The following is a 13,685-nucleotide window of genomic DNA, read 5'->3' as shown; positions in this document are numbered from 1 at the left end:
AAAAAATACTATACCTTGTATATCCTTTAGAGTTAGTATTGGACAGACAGCTAGTACATGAAAAATCACGCGAGGAGGTACAAATTGTTTCACCCCTACGTCTGGTGCGGGTCGGCCGGGAATGTAAGAAAAACTTAGTCTTCCGCGTCAAACCGGCGCTTTTGGCTACAGTGAGCTCCTGAATTTTTGAAAAAAGAACAAAAAATTTACATCATAAAGTAAAAGAAAAAAACTAACGGGTTTTGGTGTGGAAGGATGCACAAAACTAAAAACCGGTCCATAAGACAAGATTTTCGAGGCCTTTAGCCCCATAAGATAAGATTCAAAATTCGAAAAAGAACCAAAATTTATGTCATAAGTTCCAAGAAAATTTATTTCGCCGTCTTGTTCCTTTCCATATGCCAAACAACAAAAAACTTCGTAAGACGAAAAACTTATGGGCCAAATCCCCTTAAGACAAGCTTGTTTGAAAAAAGGGATAAAAATTACGTCATAAGTTACAAGAAAAACTTAAGGGTTTAGTGTGGAAGCATATCGTAATTTAAATAAAAACTGATGACAAGTTGCGAAGTCATATTCATCATTTCTACTGGTGTCTTCCATATTGCGCATGATCTCATGGGCACGTATACTTTGGCCCTATGTTTAAAATGAAAGTGTACTCTTGCTCTCACTAATAATACTGCCACCTTATCAGTAAACCTCCCTTGATATCTTACAAAGGGAGTGTGTAAAGAGAAGTTTGCGATGATTTGACTGTATTTACTGTACAGTATGGTTGGAACGACAAAACATATTGTACTTAAAAATGATATGACTACTTAAAAATATTATCAAAACATACTGTACTTAGTAACATTGTTAGAATGGTAAAATCCGACCTTCTCTATTGTGAGAATTCGAAGGAAATTTTAAAACTGATTTTTCTATTTTAACTTTCATCTTAAATACATGCAAAATAGAAAAAGACGAGTATGCAGAATAGAAAAAGACGAGTACTGTTATTTGCAGTAATGTACGTACGTTCAGCTGTAACACTTCATTATAAAAAACGCGGATTCTTGGTGTGTTATGTGGGTGAGGATACTTGACACCCACATCATTATGTTATCTTTTGCTTCCCTGATGGTTTTATGTATGTGTTGCTTGATGTGGTCCTGTACTGCTTGTGCTGGTTTCTTCTGTACTGTTTCTGCTGCTGGTTCCTGTTATTTTTGTAGTATTGGCTATATTCTTTTAGGTTGTTCTTAATGGCTGGTCTTCCCGTTGCGCTTGTGCTGGTAAATAATTCTTTTATGCTGTAGCATTTCTGTCTGATGGGGTCTTTTAGGGAAATCCTCACTGGCAGTCCTATGTCCTTCTATGGTACAGGTTGCGCAGAAGGTCTTGTTAACAGGTTTATTGCATGACTTCTCATGCGTTTGTGCACATCTGAAACATACTCTTTGCAGGCACCGGTGACCATACCGGTAACAGTTTCAGCATGGATCCGGCCACACCTGCACTTTTGACTCTTCCACTTTGTAATGCGCACCTTTGATGCTTACTACATGACTTATCAAGAAGTGCATTGCTCTGGGTTAGTAGAGAAGAGGTGTAATAAATTGAGTGGTAGCACTTGAATGAATTCTTCTGATATTAGTGAATGCTATCTTCTGTTTACGGAGGTCATTCTTCATAGAGCTCAATTCCTTGAGACTGTATTCGTTTAATCACGCAAGTGAAAGTTGGATTCTATCGTTACCTCTGAGTGGTCTTTTGCATTTGTGGCGCATTTGGGCCTGATAAGGCCCGGTTATCCGGTGATTGTGATTCATGTTTGGCTTTTCTCGACTTCAATGAAGCCGTCATCCTTATCTTCTACAGCAACTTCCTTGCTCTGAGACGGGCCAGTTTCTGGATTGTTTAGGGTTTCTCTTCCTTTTGGTTCAGCACTCCGCACCGTTTTGGAGTAAATGTTCTGTTGAATTCTGCTAATTTCTCAGCGTAGGCCTGACTTTCGTTGAAGTTCTTCTTCTACTGATAATATTTTTTTCGGGGTTTTCGTTTCTCCCCTGTGTTCGGTTTCTCAGTGTGTGTGTGTTTTGATCTGTCACCTGTGAAATTTCTTCCTGTGTGAGTCTAATAGCTGGCTCTAAACAGAACCAATTTATTCTTTCTCCTCTTCTTCTTCGGAGCTCTCTATTTCTTCTTCGTTGTCAAACGCCATGCGTGAAGCAAATTCGTCCTCCTCGAAGATATGTAGAAATATTTCTCGAGCTTTTTGAGTCGGGAGTGTTATCATGTAATTTCTTTTTCTGAGATATATTACTTCCATCTGTGATGCGCCCTTCTTCTTTATGTACCTCATGATATCCTCGTCCAACCTAAATCTAGAGCCGACGTCGTATATCCCTACAGGTAACGACTGCGTTCTCTCTGTTCGGTTTCTTGGTCAGCTGCGAGGCATTCATCTGGTTCTGGATCTATGGAATATATTCTTGGGACACTGAATTGATTACATAAAGTCGCTTCTCGCTATCTATTACCATTATTACTCTATAGCAATCAAAGTTAAAAAAATTGAAGTGATTGATTTCTGCCACTTCTGGTTTCGGTAGGGAGATTAGAGTCGATATGGAATGTATTCTTGGAACATTTAATTGATTACAGAAAACTGCGTCTCGCCATCTGCGACCGCCTTTAATCTGTAGCGATCAATGCTAAAACCGAAAGTGGTTGATTCTTGCCACTTTCGGTTTAATTAGAGGTTTAAGAGAGAATGTGGCACTTACTCCTACAACGCTAAATCAATTCCCACAAACAGCTGCTCGCAATCTCTTACAGTTTATGCTCTATTAGATTAAATTGAAACAGGAAGTTGTAGTGAGCTTCTTCCACTTCTGGCTTTGGTAGAGCGTTAGGAATGAAGATAAAAGTTATTCCTGAAATGCTTAATCAATTGCCGAAAACCGCTTGAAGTTATCGTTTTTACCGTATATCTATTACCGTTTTTTATTTATAGTGATCGTTAAAACCGGAAATGACTCATTTCTACCAATTCCGGTGGACGGATCAAGTTCATTAACGAACTGTCACGAGATAATCACTGTATGTATCGATTTGCAAAATAGAATTACGAATTCGTATCCATTCAAAAGTTATCGTGCGGAGTAAGGGATGGACAGACGGAACTAACATTACAATAGAGGAATTTCGGGTATTATGAAATAGTCGGATAATATGGAATACCTCATTATCTCACCTGTGATGTTTTGCTTCCAAGCAGAGAGGAACGAAACTACTACCTCACATTCCCATGATACTCTACAGTCAATCTCCTTGTTATTGTGACATTCCCCTAACAGCACAATCACATAGCAGGCATATGCCTATCATGCTCCCTCAGGTACATGGGAATGTGTCCAGTATGTGCTTTACATTCCTTTGAGAGAGAAATCACATGGATGGCAAGTGATAGTCACAGTCTATGTCCGCCCCTAGGCACATGCCTGACATGTACCTGGGGAACGTGCCTAGTATGTTCCCCATGCCGTAAGCGTCAATGAACCACAAAATTACTCCCCCGAAATATGTTAAATCCCCTTTATGCGTAATGCATTTACATTAAGGTGAGTCTAAAAAACACTTTAAACAAGTAAAAGAAATGTACTTCAGGGTGGGCACGAATCACTGACCTTTGGATTACTAGCCACGTGATTTACCGACTTGGCCACGGAGGCGATGGAGACAATGTCCCTTGTAGAGGGATGAATTGTTGAGGTCTTTTGAATTTTGCTAATCAGAGTGCTCCTTTGACCACTTGTATTCGACGATAGCCGTTTGGAATCAGATAAAATCTACTCGCTATGTAATTTTATAACAAAATGATGAGTGTCTATTTATATTTTATTTCATGCTTCTTTCATATTCACTTCCAAAGGATCGACAACAGTTGCCATGTAATAAAGCAAATGCGTTTGTTTGCTTCTAGTACACAATCGCTTAGAAAAAGAAGCAACAAATGCTGTTAGAGTATCTGAAACAGTATGTATCTAAAGAACGTACCTAGAACATGACAGATATATGTCCCAAGTCACGACATATAAAAACAAATGACTGTTAGAGTGCGAAACTCAGCCAGGTATATAAATGCTATATTTGTGGTACAGTCCGCAGCAAAAAAAAAACCTGCAAGATAAGCATGTAAGTTTATAGTGAAACTTCGCCTAACAGCGCAGGGAACCAGCATAATCCCTAAGTGGCACAAATCACGCCAGGAGAGACCTTGGCGTCCTCCCCTGCACATTTATTTTGGAACAAAAGACTTCATCGTTTCACAATAAACTTACATGCTCATGTTGCAGTTTTTTTGCTCCGGACTGTACATATTTGCAAACATGAATTAGGTGTAACAAGTACCTAAAACTATAGGTAACTGAAGTACATACTTAGCACATGAATATCATATGCTAAAAAGTAGCTAAAAAGTAGTAGTAGTCGAGTACCTAAAAAGTATCTGGGACACCTAAATGACACATGCCTAGCACATTTAAGATGACAACAATGCTAAGAGTATTTTTTATTACAGGAAATTTTCTGATGATACAAGGGGTGAGCTTGGGTCCAGCGTTCATCATGTTTAATATGAGCACACAATGGCTGTGCCGATCCAGAAGTAGAGTATTATATTTGTGACTTTTGCAAGTAATCACATTCAGTTATGGCTTGGTATTAAGAATTTTCATATATTGTCACTGTATTCATTGTATTTTCAACAGAAAACTCATTTCTTTTTTATATAGCATTTGTATTCCATATTACCCGACTATTTCATATTACCCTCCAAAGTGGTTTCTTTACAAATTATAAGTTTTGCCCACCCCTGTACCGAAACTTTTTTTTATCAAGATACGCATAAATAAACCAAATATGTAAGGCGTATATTTGTTTTCCTTTTTGTTTTAATATGCAATTCTTAACTGAGTTACAAGCGAAACAAAAATGGTATTCGATGATACCCCGAACTTCCTCTATTATAAGTCCACTTTGTGATAATAATAATAATAATAATAATAATAATAATAATAATAATAATAATAATAATAATAATAATAATAATAATAATAATAATTCTGTAGTATTACTCTGGAGAATTTAATATGTATAGATATATCTTTTTCTTCTCAGCTTCCAAAAAGTCAAGCTGAAATGGCCCTCTTGCAGGGTGCGTGGCCAGTGATGCTGAAGATGTTTCAGCAGTCCAAATGCGCAAAACTCTATTGGAGTGGCATCTGGGCTTTTCACAGGAATGCTTTCGAAAATAATAACATTAATTTTCAGTTTCTCTGCCACGTCCTGATAAAACCGTAGTGATGTTCTGGCGATATGACTCGAAGTCTTGTCCATATGGATCATCACCTGGCTCGCGTCCATTCCATACAATTGTGGAATGTGGGCTATCTCAGATAGATAGGTGTATCTGGCATTCACCTTCACGTCTTTGTTCACCTTGCGTATCATCAACTTACCCTCATATCTGAATTCCGTAACAACCATAATGCCAAGAGCAAAACTTTACCTGCACTGACGAATGAAGTTGCTGTACCTCTTACCGTCAATGTCACGGTGTGTGGTCACCGGAATGTGACCATCAGCAGTGAGATAGACTTATGATTATAGTGGCAACTTTCTTCCATTTGGAATCCGCCAGGTACTTGAAACTTGAATACGTACGAAAACTTAGCATGGAAAAAGGCCATTATGTAACCTCCCCATACTCGTTGATTTTCGGCGCCATTTGATAACACTCACACACCGACAAGGTCACACACAACACCACTCCCGCCAGCAGATCCATAGTTCCAGTATGATACGATAGTGCAGCACCGAATAAGTGAACGACCTACTGCATACATTTTTTTTTTAAATTTCATGGACGATGAGCTACTTTCTCACCAAATTTAGCTGAGATCCGACCAGTCTTACCGAGAAATAAAACACCACATACAGGCACACATACACCTGGTAGGAACCTATAAGCTCCCGTATACTTACACCTGCATCTAATAATACACATATGCAATCATTATCATATGCATTTTTATGCCGTTGTATATACATGAAAAGCTACTTTTCACTATATTTTATCGTTCTAGCTCTCAATATTTTACCATATGCAATAATAATGATATTACAAAATACACTTAAACCTGTCATCAGCATAATCGAGCGGAACTCGCAAAAATTCCCGTCAAAGTCAGGTTTCCGCTTAACAGAGATAGATTTTTACTTTAAAAAATACGATTCAATTTCATGTCCTTCGATTATGGAAAGTAGTTTAGCTACCCATTCATTAAATATTTCACCATTTAAATCATATGGTCATCACAAAATTCGTAAAAGAAAAAAAAAAAAGCTACCTCATGTCTTTTGCGTAAAGTTTCTAACTATATATTGTATGCTTTGAATTCAGTTTTACCCAGATTTTCAGCTCCGTTTTAGCGTATTCCTGTAATATAGGGCCCGATATGCGGTGTTTTTACGGTTTGACACTAATAAACCACTCCCATACTATTCCATTAATGTCTTAGTTTTCAGTTTCCTTAACTTCTATTTTTATTTTCTCATTACTGCAGTTTTATTTTTCCATTACTGCAGTTTTCTCACCCCTTCAAAATTTCCATTCTTCTTTAGAATCTCGTACACCTGAGTTTTACCGACGTTGAACATCTTAATGATTTGCTTTACATTCAATTATCTCGTTCTCTAGCATGAATACTTTTATTCTGGTGTTAAGATCAAACACAGCCCTTGTTTTACAAGCCATAATGACTGCTGCCGAACCAATGTAAAAATGTAAATTTAGAGCTGTATTGGTAAAAGTTTTATTTCAAGGTGATTGATCAGGCGTAAAACAGAGAGTTGAGAAGGTCAAGGACAACAATAAACAGGAGATTCTGTATATTTCTGAGTATTGGTGGGTCAAGTAACATTTTGTTTCTTTAAATCTGGTATGTCCATGTTTATGAGATTTCAGAACCGCACCTTTAAGTTAGAAAGTCCTGGGAATAACCTATACAATAATAACGTTAACGTTATTGATACATACTATATTTCAGTCAATCTTTTCTTAACGCTATTTAGTAGTAACAGAAAGTATTTCGTTCTTCTAATTCGTCACTATATAGTTATCCGAAAAGTATAGTAACATTATTATTTCACAACAAATGTAAAAGTTATGAATGGTACATAACGAAAAAATTAACAAATATATTGCTATACTTGGCTGAATTTCCATCTTTTTCGTTATTTTAACGTTAAGTTAAATTAGTAAGCCTTGGGAATAACCTATAAAATAATAACGTTATTACAATATACTATATACCTATCAATCTTTTCATAAGGTTATTTAGTGATAACAGAAAGTAGATTGATCCTGCAATTCGTTACTCTGTAGTTATCTGATAAGTATAGTAACATAATTTTTTCGTAGCAAATATATAAAGTTACGATTGGTACATAACAAAAAAAGTAACAAATATATTGCTATACTTGGCTGTACTTCCATCTTTTTCGTTATTTTAACGTTAAGTTAAATTAGCAAGCCTTGGGAATGACCTATAAAGTAATAACGTTATTACAATATACTATATACCTATCAATCTCTTCATAAGGTTTTTTAGTGATAAACAGAAAGTAGTGTGCTCCTTTAAGACTTTACCATTATAGTTATCTGATAAGTATAGTAACATTAGTGTTTCGTAACAAATATATGAAGTTACAATTGGTAGATAAAGCATTGTGTTAACAAATATATTACGTTACTTCCGTCTATTTCGTTATGTTATAGTTATGTTAAGTTAGCAAGCCCTGCTTACAAGGTTACCTTGGTGGTCTAGTAGTTAGCGCTTCGGCGTCTGGAGTAAAAACTCCTGAATGCAAGTCCTATCAATGGAACTTTTTCTTGACAAAATTTATTTCTACATGTTCATATTTATTATTATTAATTGCTTTCTTGCATCTTTTCCTACATTATCTTAGATTAGTGACCGTGGTTTAATATAGATTATATAAAGTCAGGTACGGGCTATGTATGTTTACACTTTCGTTTTTTTATTTCAAAATACATTCCTATCTGTTCACATATATTATTATGATCTATTTCTTGCATTTATTAATAATTTCTTTCATTCACACAAAGATAGAGCAACCCAGAGTTTCTTTACACAGCATAGTGTCCTCTTTCATAGAACGTTGCTACGTTGCTTCCACTCAGTTTAGCCTTTCACTAACCGCCGTAGACATTAGTGTTCTGGATGTAAACACGGCTGTTGTATGGTTCTGTTGTATCGAAGTAATGGAGTCGCGTGTTGAGGTACTCTTGTATTAGCTTTTCCTGTTCTTGTATTGACCTTGAAAGACAACAAATGCCTCTTCGTGCAGTCACAAGTTTCCTTTAGTGCGTGAAGTTGATATACAGTAGAAAAAACCTATGCATTATTATCCCGATGTAAAATAGAAAGGTTTCTATCCTTTTTTTACCTGAATATTCACAAAACTATTAGAGCAAGAGGCCTTCTGAAAACTAGTTCCAATCCAGCATAATATCACGGCTAACTTTTTGAATGATTCACAAAAGTATATTAGTATGTTGTGTTAATAATATGTATGAAACTATGCTGTGTATAAATGTCGGAAGTTTTATATAACCGCTTTATCCGTGTGTCGGCCACAGGTATCAGAGAAAAGACAGTAAGTAATATTGAGAAGCAGGTTCCTGCCATTGATTCAGCGACCAAAGAATAGGGTCCATCTCATTCGTTAACATTATATTCAAGCCGGAAGTTGTTCAAATTAGCAATTTCCTGTTGTAGCATTTAACGCTATAGATGAAAATAGCAATATACAGGGAGAAGCGGTTTTCTGTAAAAGAAAAAAAATCCGTGTAAACCCAACATATCATTTCATCCAAAATTGAAAGTGGTTCAAATTTACTGTTACTTCCGGTTTCAATATCAGTTTCAACTTTATCGTCATAGAATGAAAACGGTAACATAGCGAGATCTGATTTTTGAAAACGAGTCACCGTCTTAAGACAACATCAATACCGATTTACGTAGAATAGAAACAGTAAGTACTACAAGATGCAGTCTTTTACAATTATTTCGGCGTTCAAAGAATATATTGAATTTCCTCTGTTAATCTTCTACTCAAACCAGAATTGGTTCGAATTACCCAATTTCGGTCTCAACGTTTATCGCCACACTAAGAAAATTATGACAAATAGTGATAAGCGGTTTCTGCAAACGATGTAGAATCTAAAGACAACATATCATGACTATCTATAATACTCTACCAAAACTCTTTGAGGTTAAAATTTACTATAGCTTCTGGTTTCAATAACGGTTTAACGTTTATCGCAATACAACATAAACGACAATAGATAGCGAGATGCGGTTTTTGGTAAACGATTCAGCCTCTCAACAGACATATCGTTACTATCTGTATAATTCTACCAAAGCCTAAAATTGTTCAAATTTACTAGTATTTCCAATACTGATTCCGATAGAACAAAAGTGGTAAAACATATTAAGAAGCGGCTTTCTGCATTCATCTCCTAAAAATGCCTTCCTCCTTCTTCGTTGATGTTTTGTTCAAAGCAGAATGTGTTAAAATTAGCCATATTGTGTTTGAACGTTCATAGCCATAGAACGAAAACGATAACCTATAGCTGAAGTTTTTTTTACAAACGATTCAAGGTCTTAAGACATGACATAATTATCCCAACACTATACCAAAATATGAAGTATTTCAAATCAATCATTCAATATTTATTTCCATAGAAAAAACAATAGGTGATATCGAAATACGGCTTTTTACAACGAATTCACTGTCCCAAGAAAATATTCCACCAAGAATTCAGCGCTCAAGGATACTTTCTACCAACCCTTATTCGAACCTGTGTTGGTTGAAATTAGTCATGCTCGGTTTCTACGTTTACCACTATAGAACGAAAACGATAACAAACAATTCTACTGCGAGAAGCAAACTTTTCCGAACAATTCTACTTCCAATGGCAACATACTGTCACCATACACAACATTCTACGAAAACCGGAATTGGTTTAATACACTATTACTTACGGTTTGAATACCTCTTTAACCTTTATCGTCATGGAATAGAAGTGGAAATAAATAGCGCGAAATAGTTTCATTCAAACAAATCAGTCTCTCGTTACAATATATCATTGCTATCAGCAACACTCTGTTAAAGACAAACGCGATTCAGCTGTGTTACTTTTTCTCGCTGCGATATTGATTTTCTCAGATCACAAATGCTAAAGAAAACTATCAAAATTTCGTTCCTTGTATTCCATTTATATCCCAAGAATATGTTCCACTTCGCCCTTTAATGCTCGATTCAAAGCAAAAGAGGTCAAATTTACTATTATTCTGCTATCAATATTGATTTCAATTGAGCAAGAATGGGAAATTTTTCCGATTTCAGCGTTTGTTAGTATATCAAGCAAACGGTAACATATAGCGAGAAGCGTTTTTTTTTTTTTTTTTTTTTTTTTTACAAACGATTCAGTGTCTGAAGATGATATACAATGATTAACGACAACATTCTACCAAAACAGTGATTCAAAGTTACTGTTACTTCCGGTTGCAATACTTATTCCTACAGACAGAATCTGCTTCAGGCAAATACACAACACATAATTACGTATTGCCAATCCCTGTTTTACTTATTTTGTATGTAACATTCACAATAATATGCCGACGTTCTCTAAACACTCACTGTATCTCAGATGTTTATTTTAAACGATAATTACTTATGTCTTGAAATGGTTGGTTGAATATATATATACACAAATGACTTCTTTGAATGTACTTATTTTATATAAGTATTAATGCATTGAGGAATTTATCATAACATACTAAAATATTTGACCCCAACTAGATCAAACTTACGACCTCACGATGACAAGTCGCACACTTTATCAGTGAACTAAACATTTCAAGCTCTTTATTTACAAGGTAATTATTACAGTATTGAAGTCGGAAAGATGTTACAGACGTATGAAAATGAGAAGCAAAATGTTCCTTAAAAACTCACCAAAACATTTTATTCCCAGCATAACACCTACCATAAGCAAGTTGAAAGAGTTTAAAATCTTGCAAAAATGTTTCCATTTATGAAAAAGTGATTGGTTGTTAGCAGAATGTGTGAGATACGCAAGATAAATGTCGGAATGGAAAGAACTTAAGTAGTTAAAACAAGCATCATTGGCTGAACTAGCATTGTTCTTGCTAGTAGGATAATGAAATCAAGATAAACGATTAAATTGGTGGCACTGAAGAACGAAGGATAAAGGCGAAATGTTACATTGCTAAAAGTTTCTAATCTATGGCTAAGAATGTGAATCTGGTGCATGCATTAGGTGCGTGAGTTATCAGTACCATTATCAAAATTAAAGAAGTGAGTATCGTTGCACAATGTGAAACTGAGATTTCCAAACTATGTAAATTCAATAGTGAAACTTGAAGTAGTATTATCGTCTGTCCCAAAAGAAAATGCATGTTTTTCGCGGGATAGTACCTTTCTATCACATCTCGATTTAATTAAGTGTTTTAAAGGAATAGTCATTATCCAAATCGATAAATGCATTATCTGTCATTTTGCAGTTCAAACAAGACACTATAGAAATATCAAGAAAGTAATAGAAAGACAAAAAAACTACATTTTTTTATGTCTGAAACTTACGACCATTAGCCACATATATTTACGAAGTATGGAGTTTCTGCTACATTATTCCGTAATTCATTGGATTCGTACAGAACTATAATCCAAACAACCAGTGTTCGAAACTTCTTGCTTTGCCTCTGTTGCCTTTCTTTGATTAAGTAGGACAACAGCTAAAAGAAAAGTATGTTTACAAGTGTAATTGATTCGACATTGTCCACATTTTTCGTTGTTGTTATCAAGCGTAAAAGGCGAACTAGAATTTTGTAAATGTAAATGTAATTTTTGATTGGGTCATGGGTGGTGCGGAGCTGAGTGTTGTAAGAATGTTCCGAAGATGGATGATTCTTACCTTACGGTATGGAAAACATAGGTAAATTCGGTATTTGGTTAGTGACCTCCACCCACGTTTTTAAGAGAAACGTGTCGTGTCTCTAAACCGTAGTGTAGTACTATACTTCAACGTTTTGAGAAGACAGATAACACTTAATTATATTAATGACTACCGGTCGTCCCCAATACAATTGTACTTAATCATAATTACCTGTTGTTTTATCCGTGACATTGTGCAATACAGAATATAAAGATACATCGACAGTAACAACTCGATTTATTACATTACTTATACGTATATGTAAAAAGGACAAAATAAATACAGACAACTATATTTGTATAACCCTTATATCAGTGCACTTTTCCTTATTTATTTGTTTTAATATGTATTATTATTATGCCCTTGCCGTAAACATATTAATAAAAAGCAATTTTTATGGTTATGGCTCCGAATGTTTGGAATACTGCGCACTTCTATATACTTATCACTTTTCACTTTACTATTACAAATGTATTCCTGTGGCTAATTGTTTTATGGTTTTTTATATCTTTGACATCTTTATTTTCACTGAAATGTGAGCTCTTGTGCTGCAACTAATATTTTGAAGCATCTCCAACTGAATGCAGAATTTCTGTCACCGTATCTCCTCCAATACGATTTTCCGCCAATACCCTCAGTGTTTCTTCTTCATCTTCTTCAATTACATGTTACCAAAAGTTTCTGTTCTCTTGCTGTTCGGATAAACGAATGACAAGGGACAAAATACGTCTATTTGGATCTGTCATAGAATGGCGTCGGACAAGAACGGAGAGACTTTCAGACATTAAAAATCTTTCCAGAACCCTGGAACACTATCATTATTTATATAACTTAAATCACGCCGTCTACTTATCCTTAGTACATTTGCTTTCACTATTATGTTGATATGGTTTGTTATTTAAACACTACTAAGTTCACGGCGTACGCAAAGGACATATCACAAAATCGAACCAGTTACAAGAGCATTTGAATCACTAAAGTTTATATAATTCGTTTTTGTATGAATTATCGTATATGTGTTCACATTGAAGTATACATTTTCTTTGGTCACGTAACATTCCACTCAAGTAATTAAACGATTAAAGAAACATCATCATCAACTTTATACTGATTCTTCAACTCGTTTTCAATTTCAGGACCGCAATGTTTCAATGCAGAGTCAAGCCATGTTTTCTTTGTTTCCTTTGTAGATCTCCATACCTTTGTACGATCTACCGAATATTTACCAATCGAATTTCCTGTTAAGGAGCAATTAGTGCAAAAACCTTTGCATATTAAAGGACCACGACACAATTCGAAAAATTTTGCCACTTTCTTATCAATTGCAGAACTTACATGACTTTGACGAAGAAATACTAAATCATTAGGTATAATTTTGTACCTACATTCCTGTTTCATATTATATTTTTCATTTCGTTTCCGAATAATTTCCTTTCTTCTCATGTCAGCCATTAACAATTTACTATTCCAAAGATATTATTAATCACTTTCATTTTCATCAGGTACAATACCAAAATGCCGAAAAATTCACTTTTCTGCTTTGACATTGAGATGCAAGCTAGCCGGGCTTACTCCGAGGCTACTT

This window comes from Thermobia domestica, chromosome 9 (genome assembly GCF_964235325.1).
Source record: "Thermobia domestica chromosome 9, izTheDome1.hap1.1, whole genome shotgun sequence".
NCBI classification, from domain to species: Eukaryota; Metazoa; Arthropoda; class Insecta; order Zygentoma; family Lepismatidae; genus Thermobia; species Thermobia domestica.
Note: the sequence above shows the minus strand (reverse complement) of the source record.